General features: G+C 39.0%; 1 pseudogene; it reads right to left on the bottom strand.

Moving 5' to 3' along the window:
- LOC101098250 overlaps nucleotides 1–18827 on the bottom strand; it is a 56246-nt pseudogene extending 37419 nt beyond the window's left edge.
- Between the last annotated feature and the right edge of the window lie 682 nt (nucleotides 18828–19509).

A 19509-nucleotide genomic window follows, 5' to 3' on the forward strand; every position in this document is an offset into this window, starting at 1 on the left:
CCCGGTGCCACTCGGGATCTAGTTAGACCTCTTTCCCTGTTTACTCTCCTTACTCCTTCCCGGGATCATATCCCAAATGAACAACTTTGGCCCATGTCTTTGTCTCTGGGTCTACTTTCAGGGAAACACAAACTAAGATGTCCCCGCTTTTCAGATGAGGAAACTGAGGCAGCGAGGCATCGAGGAATCTATTCAAGGTTGAACAGCTGTGATTGTAGCCCCGGGCAGCCTGGCCGGAACCTGAGTTCTTAATCTCTAGTGCAGGGGCTCTGGAGCCGAGCCATGCGCTAGAATCATCCAGAGGGTATGCTAAACCCAGATTGCTGGGCCCCACCCTCACTGCCCAGAGTTTCTAGGGTCTAGGTGAGGCCCTAGAATTTTCATTCCTAACCAGTTTCCGGTAATATTACTGATGCTCCCACACCACACCACGAGAGCCACTGCTATCACATTTAAGCCTCAGTAATTAGGGCCCCTATCATCCTGCTGACGGAAATGCTTGTTCAAATGGATCCATCTTGTCAAGATGGTGGGGCCTGTCCCTACGCAGGTTGCACGCCCCAGTGTGGCTACTACCCTCCACGGCGTGCTCACACACATCCTTACCACACTCTGGTGGCACAGACACTCCTACCACGCCTTGTGGTACGCTTACACTCTTGCCACGTTCCGTGACGTGCTCCTACATGCTACATCTGCACTCCAGCCCGCATTGTTTGAGCGCCCTACGGCAGGCATTGTGCAAGCCACTGCAGGGATACAGAAACCTGTAAGAACAATGTCTCCTCTCAGAGAATGTGGGTCCAGCCTAGGGCGGAGCATTCGAAACCCAGTCCAGACTGTGATACTAGGCAATTTTCAAGACGGTGGAGAATCTGAAGCCTGCGTTAATACCTCAGAACAGAGAGGCCAAGGACCGGAAATTCACCAAATCCGTCATCAGAGGAAGTGGGAAGTCGAGCCTTGGCGTGGTGGCCACAAGACTGTGGCGAACTGTGGGCACTGCTCTTGGTTGCTGACTCCTGTGTTATCTGCAGGTAATTAGCAAAGCTCGTGGGGCGGCATCCGAATGAGACTCCATCAGAAAGCCCAAGTCTCTTGCAGTTTTGATACTGACATTGGAACTCGTTACTCTACAGTCTTCATTGTGCTGGCAAAAGGAGATTAATTCATGGGATGAAAAGCAACCATATTAATGGACGGGACAATATAAATTTGTATTCAGTGAGGCAAATCAGCAGTGCTCCGCAACTACCAGAGCGGGAGGCAAAGAATGGCATGTTAAATTACTCCTGTCTTGGGCTGTCAATTTAAAACACCTTTTGTGCATTCTTTTCTTTGACCAAATACATGTGCATTTCATGCACAGTGTGAAGGCAATACCCGCTAACCTGCAGCGCTAGCCCCTCCCCCAAATATAAAGGGTTCAATAGCAAAGGCTTGTAAGTTTAAACAGAGTTGCTTTTATTGGAAGCATTTTCGTGTATAAATATAAGGTAGCTATTAATGTGTGTTGTGTGCATGTGTGCGTGACTTAGTTGCAATTAAAAAAAAAGAAAGACTGCAGTGGTTTGAATGATAATGATTTGCAACTAAAAACCCATTAGCCCTGTCTATGCCTGATGCTAAATATACCAAACGTCAGGATGTGGTGGACGGGAAGGACAGCCTTAAAATAGTTCCTTTGAAAATAGCCCCTCCGGACAGTTTTTCTCCACAGATCTATCTCCTTGACATATATTCCTGGGAAATAAAGCCATGATCAGGGTACAGGGTCAATTCTACAGAGGGAGGAACAGATCTGATTCTTTCACAGTGTGAGACCCCGGGGATTCCAGGCCAGGGGTCCCCACACCTGGGGCTGCCCTCCAAGCCCTGGTCCCAGGACACCTGGATCACTGCCCCCTCTCACGCTGGCGAGACAGCTGAGCTCACGGTCAGGTGCAGGTCTGCTGCAGTCCTTCTCTGAAGCTGTTAATATGCAGCATCTCATGTGCAGACAGGGCCGGGAGAGGATAAACAGGCTTCAGGACTTCAGGGTAAACAGGGGGCCGAAGGACTCCCCTCTGAAGGGAATTGCCTGAAGCGGTTGGGGGCTTGGCCAGGCTTCCAGCTTCCGGCCTCCACCTTGCTTTTCCCGGGGGCTCTCTCTGCTACCTTGTGCCCACGCTGCTGGCTTCATAGCGGGCTCTGAGTGCCAGGGAATTCACTTCCCATAAGGGCAACCCTCACCCGAGGAAGGGTTGCACAAATACTCCAGCAACTTTGCCGTCGGGTGAGACAGATCTAAGGCATATGTTTTACATTTATTCTTGGAGTTGCTCAAAGGAATAAAATTCCAGAGCCGTCCAGTGGTAACCTGGCCACTCCACATCCTTTATTGACTGCCTTCACTCCCGCATCTTGCTTCACCAGTGCCCTCCTGGAATTTCCTGGTCTCACTGCCCAAATAAGCTATTTGTACGTGAGCCTCATCGCAAGGTCTCCTTCTGGGGGAACCCAAAGCGGTGCAAATGTACGACTTCTATTAGAGCTATTCCAAGTCCTTATTGACTTATTTTTCCGGAATACAGATGAAAACCATAAGGGAATGTGCCAGATATTTGATTTTTATATGCTATAATTATATAATGTCTTATGCCTATTATAATTATGCATATAATTAGGTACCATGACCTAATGGTAGAAGCTGGGAATTTGATTGATGGAGAGGAAAGACGTTTAGCAGAAACAGAACAGCATCTGCCTCTAGATAGCTTCTCTACGTTTTCCTTACGTTACAAGGGTTGCTTTGGTTCTTATTCGGCACCCAGGGAACTCTAGTAGGTCCAACAAGCCCACTAGGAAGGTTTCTGTATAAAGATTCTTTTGCCAGGGGTTGAAGAGCATAAAGACTTTGGGACTATTGGTCCAGACGAAGAACCAGGCTCGGAAAGGACCGACGCTGCCCCTTCACCCTCCCTGGCATGCCGGCCATGTCCCAGAGGCGGGACTTGGCTCATGGGCTGGTGGCAGCAGTGGCACCTGGGAACTTGCTGGAAATGTGGGTTCTCAGCCTCATCTGTAGACCTACTCATCAGGAGTTGCATTTCAGTACACTCGATCTTAGCAAAAAGACCGAGAAGCGATTGGAGTTGCATTGCTGTAGGTGCTCTGTGAGCCATCTGCCTCTGGAAAGGGGATGAGGTAGAACTGGAAGGTGGGAAAGACTGGGCTATTGCTTTTAACTGGGTGGACATATGACTTTAACAAAAATGTAAAAACCACTACTTAGAAAGGGAAATAGATGTTTGAGAATACAATGTAAAGGTATAAAGTATAAAAACAAAAGACCTAAAAGTTTTAAAAGACGCAACATGCGTGAAGGCAGAGTGAGGGCAGAGGACTAGAATACATTGGCCAAATGCTGGATCTTTCCTATAGAGAAGAAATGCTATTTAGAAGAAATGTGGATAACTACTGGGAAAAAAAAATGAGAGCGGAATCATGTTAAAGTTCTTGGTTCCAGGAGCAGTATTAGTGGAGAGGTGATGGCCAGGAAAGGCTTTTACTTTTTATTTTGGGCTTTTCTGTACTGTTTGAACTTTTATTGGCATATGCATACATTATTTCCTTTGTTACTTACAACATGAAGTCTTAAAAGAAGAAGAGAGCTAAATAAAACATTGGTACAAGGGCAAGAGGGTTCTTTAGAATTAAAAGACAGGGACATATTTATAGGTAGACGATAAAAAAATTAAAAGACACTAAGGATAGAAGAAAAAAAGTGGCAGATAGAGCTTGGTTTTTTAATCGTGTCTGTGCCTGAACCTCCGAAGAACCTTGGTTGGAACTTTCTTTTTCCCCCGCTGAATCCCAGAACATCACTACACAACTTTTCTTTCTTAAAATTGATTCTTTCCTTTCTCAATTGCAGAAGCCACTTCCACCTCCCTTCCTCAAAAATCATCGATGTTGTTAGTTGGGCACGTTTTGTTCCTGTGTTGGTTAGCCAACATACAAAACAACATTCTGGTGGCAGACAGCAACAGACATTTCTCGCTTCATGTCTAGTGTGGTCAGTTTGGCAGCCCTACTCGTTTTGACCAGGTTTGCCCACAAGTCAGGGGGTCACCTATCAGCCGATCTAGGATGGCCTCGTCTGGGAGAACTGTGGAGACTGGACTCTCCTCCCCCAGCAGGCTAGCCTGGGTATGTTCTCTGAGTAATGGAAGAGGCCTGGGAGCAAGCCAGCCCCCTGGCACCGGTCTCTCTCAAGCTTCCAGTCGCATCAAAATTATCAACAGCCCATGGATTCAAAGCAAATCACATGACTGAAGTCAGAGACAGAAAGGGATGGGGAAACGAAGACACATAGCAAAGGGTACAGACACAGGAAGTAACGAAGAATCAGGGCCTTCACTGCAATGAATCGCACCACTAGATTAGGAGCCAAGTTATGGACCACAGGCTGAATCTGGCCTACCACCTGATTTTGTAAATAAAGTTTTATTGAAAGACAGCCATGCTTATTCATTTATATACTGTCCATGGCTACTTTTATACTATGATGGGAAAGTATTTACAACAGAAGTAATATTTTTAAACAAGATGTTTGTTTATTTTGAGAGACAGAGAGCGAGCGAGCATGCATCATGAGTGGGGGAGGGGTAGACAGCAGCGGAGGGATAGAGAGAGAGGGAGACAGAGAATCCCAAGCAGGCTCTGCACTATCAGCACAGAGCCTGACACGGGGCTCTAACCCAGGAACCATGAGATCCTGACCTGAGCAGAAACCAGGAGTCCGATGCTTAACCACCTGAGGCATCCAGGTGCCCCACAGCAGAAGTAATATTAACACAAGTATTTACCACTAGGCCCTTTATAAAAGAAAAATATGCTAACTCATGTTCTAGACCTTTTTCTAATCATTTATACACACACACACATATGTATTTATACATATGTCGTGTTAACTGGATGTTAAATGTTTTCCATAAAGGGGAAGCCATACATATTCTGTAATTTCTTTTTCTGCTTCCTCGGAGATCTTTTCATGTCAGCACGTATAAATCTACCTCTTTCTTTTTTAAACTTCTGCATAGTTTTCTGCCGTGTGACTATACCATGGCATATTTAACCATGGACACGCTCACCCCCACCTGCCTTTTATTTTTTTCTACTATCACAAAAATAGTACAGTGGCTACCCTTACACAGGCCCCTTGGCACACACGTGGAATATATCTCTCCGGGATAAAAACTAGACATAAACGGAGTGGATCAAGGGTGTATCTATTATTTTCTGATACTTACGTATGAAACTTGCAAACAACCAGCAAAGATAAAGTAAGTTTAAGTGAGTACCAATATATCACTATCTACCATTCCACCATTAGCATTTTTTGTATACTTGTTTTACGATACATCCAACCCATTTCTCTATCAATCCACTACTCCTACTTGTTTTCTGATGCGTTTCCAATTTGAGAAAACAGTACACTTCCCTCTAAATGCTTCCACTTGCATGGAGTTGACTACTGTCAAATATTTTTCAGAATCTTAATTTCTTTTTACATAAAATTCATGTACAATAAAATACTCGGATATTAAGTGAACATTCACGGAGTTTTGACAGATGTTATGCCCCTGTCACGCTGAGATCCATCAAAATATAGAAAATAAACATCCTTTAAGGTTTCCTCATTCCACTTCCTGGTCCCTTCCCCTCCCCCCACAAAGAAGCAACTGAGTTTCCTGAATTGTTTTTCACCCTTTTGCCTGTTGAACATCATTTAAATGGAATCCTACATACTCACCAACGTTTAGTATTATCATTCTTTTTAATTTGAGTCGATTTGGGAGATCTATAGCGGTATCTTACTGTGATTTTAAATTGTATTTCTCTAATGGCAATTGACAGCAAATGTTTTCAAGTGCTTGTTGGATAGTCCTGTATTTTCTTTTGTAAGGCATCTTCAAGTCTTCTGCCCATTTTCCTCCAGTATTTGTCTTTCAATTGTTTTCAACATTAACTGTGTGTGTGTGTGTGTGTGTGTGTGTGTGTGTGTGTTTACTATATTGTATCTGTGTCTTAAGGGAATTTATTTATTTGTTTGTCTTATTTGAGTATAGTTGACACACAATGTTACATTAGTTCAGGTGTACAACATAGTGATTCAACAAGTTTACACATTATGCTGTGCTCACCACACATGTAGCTGCCATCTGTCTTGATAAATTGCTATTACAGTATCACTGACTATATTCCTTCCGCTGTGACTTTTATTCCCATGACTCACCCATTCCATAACAAAGCCCGTACTTCTCACACCCCTTGACTCATTTTGTCCATCGCTACCCCTTTCTCCTCTAGTAACTATCAGTTTCTTCTCTTTATTCATATGTCTGATTCTGCTATTTATTCATTTGTTTTGTTTTGTTTCAAACTTCTTTATATAGGTGGAATCTCAGACCTTTGTCAGTTACATGTTTTGCAAATATTTTCTTCAGTTTGTGGCTTGCCTATTTACTTCCTTCACAGTGTCTTTTCATGATATGTTTTAAATTTTGATAAAATATAATTTTTCAATTTTTTAAAAGGTTATTGCTTTCTGTAACCTAGGAAACATATCCCTACCCCAATTCATAAAGATATGCTTTCATTTTTTTTCAGAAACAATTTATGGTTTTAGCTTCAATGTTTAGGTCTAGGAGCTGTCTTGAGATAGTTTTGAAGTATAAAGTGAATTAGAATAGAATTTTATTTTTTTCCCATATGGATAACCTGCTCCATTTGTTGAAAAAAAAAACCCTCTCTACATTGGATTATTTTAGCATCTTTGTTAAAAATCAAGTGGCTTCATAAGCTTGAATGTATTTCTGGGCTCATTGTTCTGTGTCATTGACCTAATTGCTGACCTCTATACTGGTATGACTCTGTCTTGATTGTAAGTTTTGTGGCTTTGCTATCTCTTCTCAGGTTTGCTTTGGATATTCAAGGTAATTTGCATTTGCATATAAATTTTAAAATCTAGTTGTTAATTTCTTTTTAAAAACATCTGCTTTTAAAATGGAGAGAAATCTGAAGACTAATTTAGGGCTAATTCGCATTTTACCAATATTGGATTTTCCAATTAATTAACATGATATATTTTACCAGTTATTTAGGGCTTTTAAAATTTATCTCAGCATATTTTCCAGTTTTCAGTGTAAAGTTCTTGTGTAGCTTTTGTTAACATTTATCCTAAATATTTTACTTTTATATTTTTTCAAACAATGGAATTCATTTTCTAAAATTTCATTTCCAATTATTTGCTGCTGGCACATAAAAATGTATTTCATTTTGGTATATTTAACCTTACTATATTAACTTCTGAGTTCAATAGTTATTTTATAGACTCCTGTTGAATTTATGTCATCTGAAAATGACAGTTGTATGCCCCTCTTTCCAAATATTATGTCCTTTACTTATTTTTTCTTGCCTTACTTCAATGGCTAGCATCTCTAGTACAATGGTGAATAGAAGTGGTCAAGGTGGACATTCTTGCCCCATTACCAGTTTTAGTGGGAAATGGTCAAAATTTTACCACTAAGCATGATGTTAGCTATAGGTTTTCAATAGATTGTTTTATCAGGTTGAGGAATATCCTTCTATTTCTGGTTTTCTGTGAGTTGTTATTACAGACAGATGATGACTATTGGCAAATTCTTTATCTGTATCTATTCGGATGATCATATGGGTCGTGTCTTTATTTTGTTAATATGATGAATTGCAGTGATTGATTTTCTTTAATGTTACACCAACCTGGTAATCCTCAGATAAACATTACTTGGTCATGATACATTATTCTTTTAATGTAATGTTTGACCCCATTTGCTAATACTTAATTAAGGAAATATGTATCTATATTCATGAGGGATATTGGCCTGTAAATTTTTGGGGGGAATACGTTTGTGATATTTTGGTATTAGGGTTAAATTAGCCTCACAAAATAATCTGGGAAGTATTACCTGTTCCTCTATTTTTTGACAGAGTTTGTATAAGATTGATGTTATTTCTTATATGTTTGGTACAATTCATGAATGAAACTATCTGGGCCTAAAACTTTGTGTGCCACAGGTTTTTTTTTTTTTAATGATTATTTCAATTTCTTTATACTTTATAGGACTAATCAAATTTTCTCTTACATCTTATGTCCACCTTGGTCATTAGTATTTGTCGAGAAATTTGAAAGAATTTTTCCATTTTTTCTGATTTGTCGGATACATTGGCATAAAAGTGCTAATATTCTTTTATTATCCTTTTTGTGCTTGTAGGACCGGTAGCAATATCCTTCCTTTCATTCCAGATATTGGTAACTTGTGCTCTCTCCTCTTTTTTTTTTTTTTTTTTTTTTGTCTTCATCTGTCTAGCTGTTGGGTTGATCTTTTCAAGAAACCAACTTTTAGTTTTGTTATTCTATTCTTTGTCAATTTTTATTTCATTGATTTCTGCTCTTTTAAATTTTAAAGTATACTACCTAATAGATTTCTAAAAAAGCTATTATTATTCACACCTAACAACAATCTACAAGAGGATGCAATTCTCCTTTACCTGCTTTAATTTAGGATATTTATCAACATATAACATTTAAATAATTGGATTGGATAAGACTAATTCTTCATTACTTTAATTTTTATTTTCCCAATTACTCTTGAGATTGAGTGTTGTCACATGCTTATTGGTGATTTTTCTTTCCTTTCCTATGAACTGTTTATTCATAGTTCCCCATTTCTAATTGGGCTGTATTGATTTTTTTCTTGGGTTGGTAATTTTTATATACCTCTATATCAATTCATTGTTTTGCAATGTAACTGCATTTTTTAGGTCAATAGCATGCAATTTAATTTTCTTTATAACATCGTTTATCACACTATAGTTCTTTAATGTGGACAATTTTTCTTTTTCTGTGAGCTTGGGTTTTCTTTTTTTTTTTTTTTAAGACTCCAAATACAAGTGAGACTATGAAGTATTTGTCTTTCTTTAACTCACTTCACTTAGCATAATGCTTTCAAGATCCATCCGTGTTGTTACAAAGGGTAGGATTTCCTCACTTTTTATGGCTGAATAATATTCCACACAGTGGAATATGTATAAGTACACAGTGGAATATGTATAGGTACACAAATATACATATACACATATGTATACACAATGGAATATATATGATATCTATATCTCTCTCTATATATATAACAACTTCTTTATCCATTCATCCATTAATGAACATTTAGGATGTTTCCATGTCTTAGCTATTGTAAATAATGCTGCTATAAACATGAAGGTGAAGATATCTTTTTGACAGTGTTTTCATTTCCTTTGGAAATGTTCCCAGAAGTGGAATTGCTGGACCATATAGTAGTTCTATTTTTAATTTTTTGAGAAAACTCCATACTGTTTTTCATAGTGGAAATCCCAGTCTGAAATGCACAAGGTTCCCTTTATCCATATCCACGCCAGCATTCATTGTCTTTTATCTTTTTTATGATGGCTATTCTAACAGGTATGAGGTGACATCTTATTGTACCATATTATTGCATTTCCCTAATGACTGGTGGATGTTGAACATTTTTTCATGTACCTATTAGCCTTTAATATGTTTAAATATCTATTCAGGTCCTTAAAAACCCATTTTTTAAATTGGGTTACTTAGGGGGTTTTTTGCTATTGGATTATATGTCAATCTTATCCCACTTCTTAACTACCAACTTTCACATGTCATATTAAGTGTATCCCTTATAAACAGTACCTATCTGGCTTTATTAAGCTATTAATCTTTAAACAGGTGAATTTAAACCATTCACAATTGTTTTGATTACTGATATGTTAGGGTTCATTTTATCTTATTTTATGTTTTCACTTTCTCATACATTTTTTGTTGTTTCTGTTTCTCTATTCTTTTATTGACCTGATTGCATTTTTTGTTTTATCTTTTCTGATAGTCTATTAGATGTACTCTATTTTCTTAGTTATTATTCTGAAATTGTAACACACACACTTAAGCTTGTATTTACCTAATAATTTTTAGGTTCACTATCTATATCCTTGCCCTAAGAAGATAAAGTATTTGGCATAGTTTTTCCTTTCTTAATATCATTCTCATCTTCTGATTTACTTCCTCTATCAAATTTGTTTACCATCAATCATTATTTAGTCTAATGATAAATCTTACTAAGGATTTTTCTCACCAATGCTTTTTTGTATCCGATTTCTTTCTCTTTGATTCATTTTTTTTCCTTATGTAAGAATACATCTTTCAGTACATCTTTCAGATAAAGCGAACGCTTACGTCCCTGAAGTGTCATTCCAATCCCACACTTACTTGAGAGTTTGGCATCCTGTGCCTTTACAACTTCAAAGATGTTACTCCATCACCTTCTTGTGACCCTGGTGGCCTGTAAGAAATCTGATATGAATATAATCCTATTCTCTTGTAGGTAATATCTCTGGAAGATTTAGGGTTTGATTTCTTCTTTTGTGTTCTGAAAATTCACTACAATTTGTCTAAATTTATATGTGAGTGTGTGTGTATTTCGGTAACCCTGCTATATACTTGGTGGGCCCTTTTTATCATATTAAAATCTCATCATTTTATAGTTTATGTAAGGGAATGTTTTCCTTTTACAGCTTAATTTTCTCTTTCTAGAAACCCTATTCATTAGATGAACATTTAAAATTTTGAATACATCTTTCACATTTTATCTCTTTTTTCATACTTTCAATTCTTACTCCTTTTATGTTGGGAGTAGGGAGAATTTCTTGATTCCAACTTTCAACTCAATTCATTGACTCTATTCATTCTGTTATTCAGGCTAGCTACTAACTGCTTTTTTTTTTTAATGTCAACAATTGATATATTTTATTTCCAAGATTCTACTTGTTTCTGTTTAATGGGTGTAACACCCTTTAAAAATTTACTCTGCTTTCTCTATTTTTTAAAAATATATGAAATTTATTGTCAAATTGGTTTCCATATCTGTTTTCTCTATTAACTCCATTTCCTTGGATATACATTTTTTACTTGGTTGAACTTTTAGGATATCATTCCTTCTTCGATCCTGTCTCATTTGCCTTTTACATGTTGAGGATTTCTCACGGTTTCTGATTCACCAAGAGTGTTCCTTGTTTTTATCCAGCATAGTTATGGATTTATTGGTTTTTCTTTCCATTTTCTTTCCTATTTTATTATTTAGGGGCAGGAGGAAGAGGGCAGAAGAGAAGCTCAGTCCCCAGCCATGCTGAGGAGCTTGGATTTTATGCTACTAAAAATCCAGTTCCAGTGGACCTTCCCATCTCCTTCCCCACCTCACCACTCAATGTCTGCACTGGAGTCATGCAAAAACATTGGAGCGTCTTCATTTTTCCATGTATCCGCAGGCCCTCATGTCTTTACAACTCTATACCTTCGTTATTAAAATCTCTTCCCTCCCATGTGCTAATTTTCTACTCATCTTTTAAGACCTAGCACAGACATTATCTCCTCAGTGACGCATTCATGGACTTCCCATCAGGGTAGTGAGCGCTGGCTCCCCCTAGTTTATACCTTTCTCATGACACTTGGTTCACTGTGCTACAGGGTCCAGTTTTAAAATTTATTGATGTGCTTTTTTTTTTTCCTTTGCTAATCTTTGTCTTACGGCAGGGATTGGCAATTTTTCTGTAAAAAGCCAGACGGTAAATATTTTAGGCTTTACCAACCATATAGTGTATGCTATTAACTCCTCAACTCTGACATTAGAGCATAAAGCAGCCAAAGATAATGCATAAATAAACAAGTGTTTCTATTTATTCCAATAAATGTTTATTTCTAATAAACATGAGTGTTCCAAAAACACTATTTACAAAAACGGGCAGTGGGTTGAATTTGACATAAGCCATAAGCTGCTGACCCCTGTCCTAAGGGCATCACATTATCCACATTGTGGGGGAAGAGATTAGAAACAATCAGCAGATGCTGCCAGTGTCTCGCCCGTATCCCCTTACTCTCACAGTACTTGCTGCTGACTTCAAACGCCAACATGGGCATTTCTATGCCTAGGGCTTGCTCACACCTAGAGTCCACTTTGCTATCCATGTACCAGACCAGCAGTGCCAGGGAATTAACGCTGCCTAGAAGAGGCTTTCAGCCAGTGTGTATCACTTGCCTCTTGAATGGAGCAACTCTGAGTTGCATGTTTACAAGAGTTAGAACCAGCTGCAATTTTAGAGGGAGCACATTCACACAAGACCACCCTCACTTCTGACACGATTTGCAAGTTTGGGGGTTCCCAAAGCCACGTTACAATAATTCACCAGAAGGACTCGGAGTTTACAGAATGCTGTTATACTCATGGTTACAATTTACTATGGAGAAAAGAAACAAGATTACAATCAGCCAAGAGATGCATAGGGCAGAGTCCAGGAGGGTTCAAGCATATGGCTTCCAGTTGTCCTCTCTCAATGGAGTCATGGAAAGCACTAACTTCTCCCAGCTACTATATGTGATGCCACACGTGGGATATTGTCAACCAGGGAAGCCCCCTGAGTTTTTATTGGGACTCAGTCACATACTGCTTGTGTACCTGACCTTTAGTCTCTAGTTGCCCTAGGGGCAAAACTGATACCATCTGGCCCTAAGACCACCATAAATCATACTGTTACACTGTTTGGTGGTCAAAGCTGCCCGGCAAAAAGGGACACTCTTTCAGGCAGGACATTCCAGTAGCCAAGGGCAAAGGCCAGACTTCTCTCTGGGTAATGTTAATTCTTTACTACACAGCGTTCCACACTGGCTCTTTGAGTTCCTAGAGGGTCTAAGCCCCAGTTGCTCATGGTAGTAACTGATGAAGTTTTGGGGGGTGATAGTGAGGTGGGGTCTGGAGCCAATGACCAAGAAAGAATTCTTGAAGACATCTTTGGTGCAAAAAGGTGATTTTATTGAAGCATGGGACAGGAAGCTGTGGGCAGGAAGAGCTGCCCCAGGACCATGAGGAGAGACTGGTTGTATACTATGGAGTTGGGGGGAGGTGAAGTCCAGGGGAAGTTTCCAATGGGATTTTCATCTGCTAAAGAAGGCTCACAGGATAGTGGAGGCCTTGTTATTGTCAAGCTAAGGGTTGTTTTTCCCTCTAGCAAAGCATTAGCATTAAGACAGTAGGGAGCTCCTGGAGAAACTTTTTACTCTGCCAGCCTCAAGTATTTGTCAATGGGCTGCAGGTTATAAGGAAATTTAATTTTACCTGCCGTTTCCTTCTGCCTTTGTTTCCCACATCACTACGGAGGAGCTATGGAGACTTAGGTCCTGCAGGACTATGATCGCTATCAGTTAACAATTTGTTTTTTTTCCCCTTTCCTTGTTTTTGGGCACCCAGGAGTTCCGAGGAATATCTCACGTATCCCATGGTGGGGGCTGGGGGGAGGGGTGTTTGCGGCCTGTCAGCTTGCCTTATGCTCCCTTAACAGTAACTTCTCGATTATATTCTCTTTAGTGCCTCACTTCATTTCGCAACACATGTACATTCTTCACTCCCATGTTGGTGTTTCCTGGGGTCATTCCCCAAATAAACTAAGTACACTTGAATCATTATCTCATGTTCTTCTTCTGGGGAACCACACGGGGACAAAATGTCACAAAACTTGGCTAATTTTTCAGAAAGACTAATTTTTCAAATTCCTCTAGTTCTTATTTACATTATCATTCTCCTGATCCTGGGAGTCAATGTTCACAGGGTTCTCTACTAATATAGGCAAGATACTTCTGTCAGCCATTAAGACTTAGATGAAGTCATAAAGAGGGATAAGACATCCAAACAGAAAAAGAAAGGAAAAGGTCTACCTGTCTCAGTTTCCAAGAGATCGGAAGAAGAGGTTAAGAGCAAAGCAGAAGAGTGAGACAAGCAGGGACCGTCACACACACAGAGCCACATCCAACGCATCGGAGGAGAATCTCTACCAACTCCCTTTTCTAAGGTGAGGCTTGTAAATCAGTGGTTCTGAAATCTAAGTGTGCATTGAAATCAGAATGACTTGGGAAGAGAATCAGACTGATGAATCTGTTGCCTCTTAGAGTGGGGTCTCAGAATTTGTGCATCTCTCAACAGATACCTGGCTGAATCTAGCATAGCCTGTTACAATTTGAAAGCCATGGGGTGGATGACCTGTGAACTCCCACGCCACACTGCCTCACCTCAGTTGACTAAAATTCTGAGTTTAAATATTTGTTGTTATTCTTCACAGTGTGTTTCCTGAAAAGCGCGCCCATTGTCACATCAGTGTTGATCTCATTGAAGGCTCTGAGTCTTATTGTCTTCCTTTGCTTAGGAAAATACTTTTCATTCAAGTAGGAAATGGATTGTGAACATTTGTAAAGAATGCTGACATCCTCCCACCCTTCCTACCTCTTCCTTCCACCTGCACATCCTCAGGGCTGAAAGGAAGAGGGGAAGCCATTGTGTGTCTAAATGGGCTCCCATTTGTACAGTCACAAAACTGTGTGCTTAAGCCTGAGTTTTCACATCAAGCAAATTAGGGGTAATTTTTTGCTTTATAAAAATTATTCTTTGTTGTACAAAAGGATTCAATGCAGGTTTTCTTTTAATATCCAAGTTCTTTAGAGCATTTCAAATATAATTCAGTTTCCAACAATTCGGTTGACTTTTTTTTTTTAAGGAACACATCGATTGTGTAAAGCCAGGTATGCAAGAAAGTTCCTCATTATTGGTTTTTATGTCTTTGAAGTTCGAGGATGAAATTCTATAAATTCATAGTAGACATTGGAGGACCTGGTTATGGTTTCTGGACACGGAATCTCCCATTAAGTTGTTCAGATGAAAAAAAAAAAAGCTAAGGAAAAATATCACAAGCTACCCTTAGACCCTAAAGTCTATATTCATTGTCTACTCTTGGTAACATCATCATTTTAAAGCTGATATCATCCTTAAAATTTTGCAAGGCAATAACTATAACTGATATTTCAACTTGAATTTCTTGAGCCCATACTTCCTAAAGGTTTTTAGGTAAGAGATTCCTTAGTTCCCATCTAACAACCCAGAGAACCAAGGTATCGAAGATTGACTGAAAGGCCCAGGGCAACAGATTCATCTGTGCACTATGGAATGCTTAGCACATGCCTAAGTTCATTATTTGATGCTCAATAAATATTTGTCAAATGAAGAATCTGAGTCTTTTATCTGGCTATTTTTACAGACTTCTCACTTCATTGTGCAGCCTCTCATCAGAGACTAATTGCAACAACCCGCTCATGAGGGACTACCTACAAGGCAGGTTGGAAGATTTACTTCTTGTTTGTGTACTTTGTGTATAAAAATGCAACCCACACACCTAGCCGCTCCATGTGCCTAGGGTGCACAGTCGACTTAAATATTTTCCCAGGGGTGGAGTAGTGTGTGTGTGGGAGGTGCCTTTTTACACATGGACAGATAGCATGTGACCTGTGCAGTCATGTTCTGAAAGGCCTTGTACATGGCTTGATGCTCTATTTCATCTGTCTTGAAATTCTTCACAATTTTTGAGAAAGGGGCCTGTATTTTCATTTTGCCCAGGCCCTAAATATGTAGCCAATTCCTCTTGACAGAGAACAACCATAGGAAAAAATAGAACTCTAAAACATCAAGGCTTTTGATATGAATGATACTTAAATCGGTAAGATTTTCAAATGTCATATAAAGAATATCTTTGTTACAAAATAGGATATATTCTCCGTGGTGAGAGGGGAGAGTGAATCTTTGTCAGGCAACTCAACATTCCAGGACCTTTTATCTTCTCATTTTAAATGTGAAAGAATCATTAGGGTCCTCTAGCCAACCCACTCATATTACAGGCAGAGGGGGCTCAGCAAGCCCATGCCCACACAGCTGGTTAAAGGTAGACCCCAGGACTCCCGGGTCCTAATGCCCTCGTACTACATCATGATTTCTGTATTAGAAGTAGTAGGTCAAAGAATATGTATCTGCCTTTTTGACAGTCTAGACATAAACATTTAAACATTTTTTCAATAGATGCATTTTACCTTTGCAATGATACAGCTATAGTAATAGTGAAAGCCAAAAACATCACAAGAGAGGCAAGAAAAAACTAAAGGAAAAACAAGAGGTCAGGTAGTTTTCACTTGGTCCAAATATTTGTCTTTGAAGAGGTAAGTCAATGGGACTGCTAAGGTGACTTATTGCCAAGTTCAGTATTGTCTTCAGTGATCACATAAGTGGGGAGATGAGAAGGTACTTCCTGAGCCGGAAGCATTGATATGCCTTGGCTGTTTTTATTCCTATTTCATACGGTGGAAGAAAATACCCTCTAACTGATGCAGCAGAAAATCTGAGTGAAGCAGGTTAAGGTCACCAAAACTAAATAAAAACAAAATTGGAACGGGGATGGGAGTGTGGCGGGACTCCTGGCAGTAAGCCATTGCAAGCTATATGAAACACCTTTGTAATATAGGGTAAATATTTCTGAAAAATAAACCATAAGCTATTTTTGCTTAATTTTATTGTAGTAAAATATACATGACATAAAATTTACTCTTTTATGAGTTGTATAGACCAGTAGCATTAAGTACATTCACAATGTTGTGCAAACGTCACCACTGTCCATTTGCAGAACTTTTTTTTTTAGTGTTTATTTATCTTTGAGAGAGAAAGAGGGAGAATGCGAGCAGGGTAGGGACAAAGAGAGACAGAGACACAGAATCCGAAACAGGCTCCAGGCTCCAAGCTGTCACCACAGAGTCTGACGCAGGGCTCAAACCCATGAACCATGAGATCATGACCTGAGCTGAAGTTGGATGCTTAATCAACTGAGCCACTCAGGCACCCCAGAACTTTTTCATCATCCCAAACAGAAACTCCTTTTTTTCTTCTTTACCACTGAATCTAGATACTTCTTAAAAATTTAGTTTATTGAAGCATAATTGACATACAATGTTACATTGGTTTTAGTATACAACATAGTCATTTAACAACTCTATATACTATGCTATGCTCGCCAAAGTATAGCTACCAGTCAACATACAACATCATTACAATATCATTGGCTATATTCCCTAGGCTGTACCTTTCATCCCTGTGATTTATTTATTTCACAATTGGAAGCCTGTGTCTCTCTCTCCCCTTCATCCATTTTGCCCATCTTCCCCACCCCCTCCCTTCTGGCAATCATCAGTCTGCTCTTTGTATTTATGGGTCTGTTTCTGCTTTTTCTGTTTGTTTGTTCATTTGTTTTGTTTTCTTAGATTCTATGTATAAGTGAAACATACAGTATTTGTCTTTCTCTGTCTGATTTATTTCACTTAGCATAATGCCCTCTGGGTCCATCCACGTTGCCACAAATGGCAAGATCACATCCTTTTATGGTTAAGAAATATTCCATTGTGTGTGGAATATTGTGATATGCAAGCTATATGAAACACCTTTGTAATATAGGGTAAATATTTCTGAAAAATCAAACCATAAGCTGTTTTTGCATAATTTCCACACTCCCATCCCCATTCCAATTTTGGTTTTATTTAGTTTTGGTGATCTTAACCTGTGATATATATATATTATATAATATTATATATATATATATATATATATATATATATATATATAAAATCATATCTTCTTTATCCATTCATTTATCAACAGACAGTTAGGTTGCTTCCATATCGTGGCTATTGTATATAATGGTGCAGTAAACATGGGGATACATATATCTTTTTGAATTAGTGTTTTTGTTTTGTTTGGGCAAATACCCAGTAGTAGAATTACTGGGTAGCATGGCATCATCTCTGGTCACAATGACCTCTCCAACTTTTCCTAAGTCATGAGGCTGAACACCTTCAAGATATAGTCAATCTTTCTCCCAACATTAGACCACCAGTAGCAATAGGCACGTCTTTAATCTAGTTCTTTCTGTTGTTGCCGAAACCTGGTGTTTTGACTGCTACAACCTGAAGACCAACTTTTAGCCTATTCAAACCAGTGTACTTAGAGCTTCTCCATCAACATCATCAGCAATTATGACTAAAGGCTTACAGTAAGCATTGGCAATTTCAAGAGCAGGTCACTGGACAGGACAATAGAAATTTTCTTTTCACTCAGTAGAACATGGGCATCTTGGAATTCACATTTCTGACATGTTGATGTATTAATAAAGTATACAGAAATATAACCTCAATCAAACATCATGCCTTTAATAATTTCTAATTCATCCTTCAGTGTTTTTCCATCCTTTACTGTGATGATACCCTGATACCCTTCCTTTCAACCATTTTTATTGCATAAGAAATAATGTCAATTTCTTTGTCTCCAGTTGCAGAAATCGCAGCAATCTGGACAATTTCTTCAGGGGTTGTCACAGGTTTATACTGTTTCTTAAGCGTAACAATTACAGCATCAACAGCTAACATCATATCTCTCCTGATTTCCACGGGATTAGCATCTTTGCTAATCTTCTCAAAGCCTTCCTTGGCAAAAGAGTGTCCTAGTATGAGTAGGAGTAGTGGTACCAGCCTCAGCCTCTTCATTTGTGTTAGTGGCAACATCTTGAACAAGTTTAGCACCAATATTTTTATGTTTATCTTTTAAGTCAATGGACTTTGCAATGGTCACACCATCTTCTGTTATTTTGGACTTTCCCGGTTCTGTTCAATAGTCACTGTTATTACCTTTGGCCCCATAGTAATGGCTAAATCATCAGCTTAAAGGTCTCCATTTTGACGCATTAAGGCTCAGGCATCTGCACCAAATTTTGGCATAAGCCCAAGTGACATAAGGAGCCAGTGCCCTGGACACTGACCTAATTTGGCAAAGGACTGTGAGTAATGGAAGCATTTCTGTGGGGCAGCAACAGAGTGTGCTGGTGGCGAGACAGGCTATTGGAGGCAAGTCAAGGATAGAATGCATGGCATACGTGGCTAGGATTGTATGGTATCTCTATTTTTAATTATTTGAGGTACTTCCATACTGCTCTCCATAGTGGCTGCACCAATTATATTCCCACCAACAGTGCATGAGGACTCCTTTCTCTCCACATCCTCACCAACACTTGTTTCTTTTGGATACTAGCCATTCTGATGGGTGTAAAGTGATACCTCATTGTAGTATTGATTGGCATTCCCCTGATGATTAGTGATGTTGAGCATCTCTTCAATCTGTATGGCTTCTTTGGAAAAGTGTTTATTCAGGTCCTGTCCATTTTTAGTCAGATTATTTGGTTTTTGGGGTGTTGAGTTATGTAAGTTCTTTATATATTGTGGATGTTAACCCCTTTCAGATGTATCATTTGTAAATATCTTTTCCCATTCAGTAGATTGCTTTTTTATTTCATTGATGATTTTCTTCACTGTGTAAAATCCTTTTATTTTGGCCTACTCCCAATAGTTTCTTTTTGCCAGACAGAAACTCTTTACCCCTTAAACAACGATTCTCCATTCCTTCCTTGCTCTAGCCCATAGTAACCTCTATTCTACTTTCTGTGTCTATAAATTTATCTATTCTCATTATGTCATATAAG

Source organism: Felis catus, chromosome C2 (assembly GCF_018350175.1).
Source record: "Felis catus isolate Fca126 chromosome C2, F.catus_Fca126_mat1.0, whole genome shotgun sequence".
NCBI lineage: Eukaryota > Metazoa > Chordata > Mammalia > Carnivora > Felidae > Felis > Felis catus.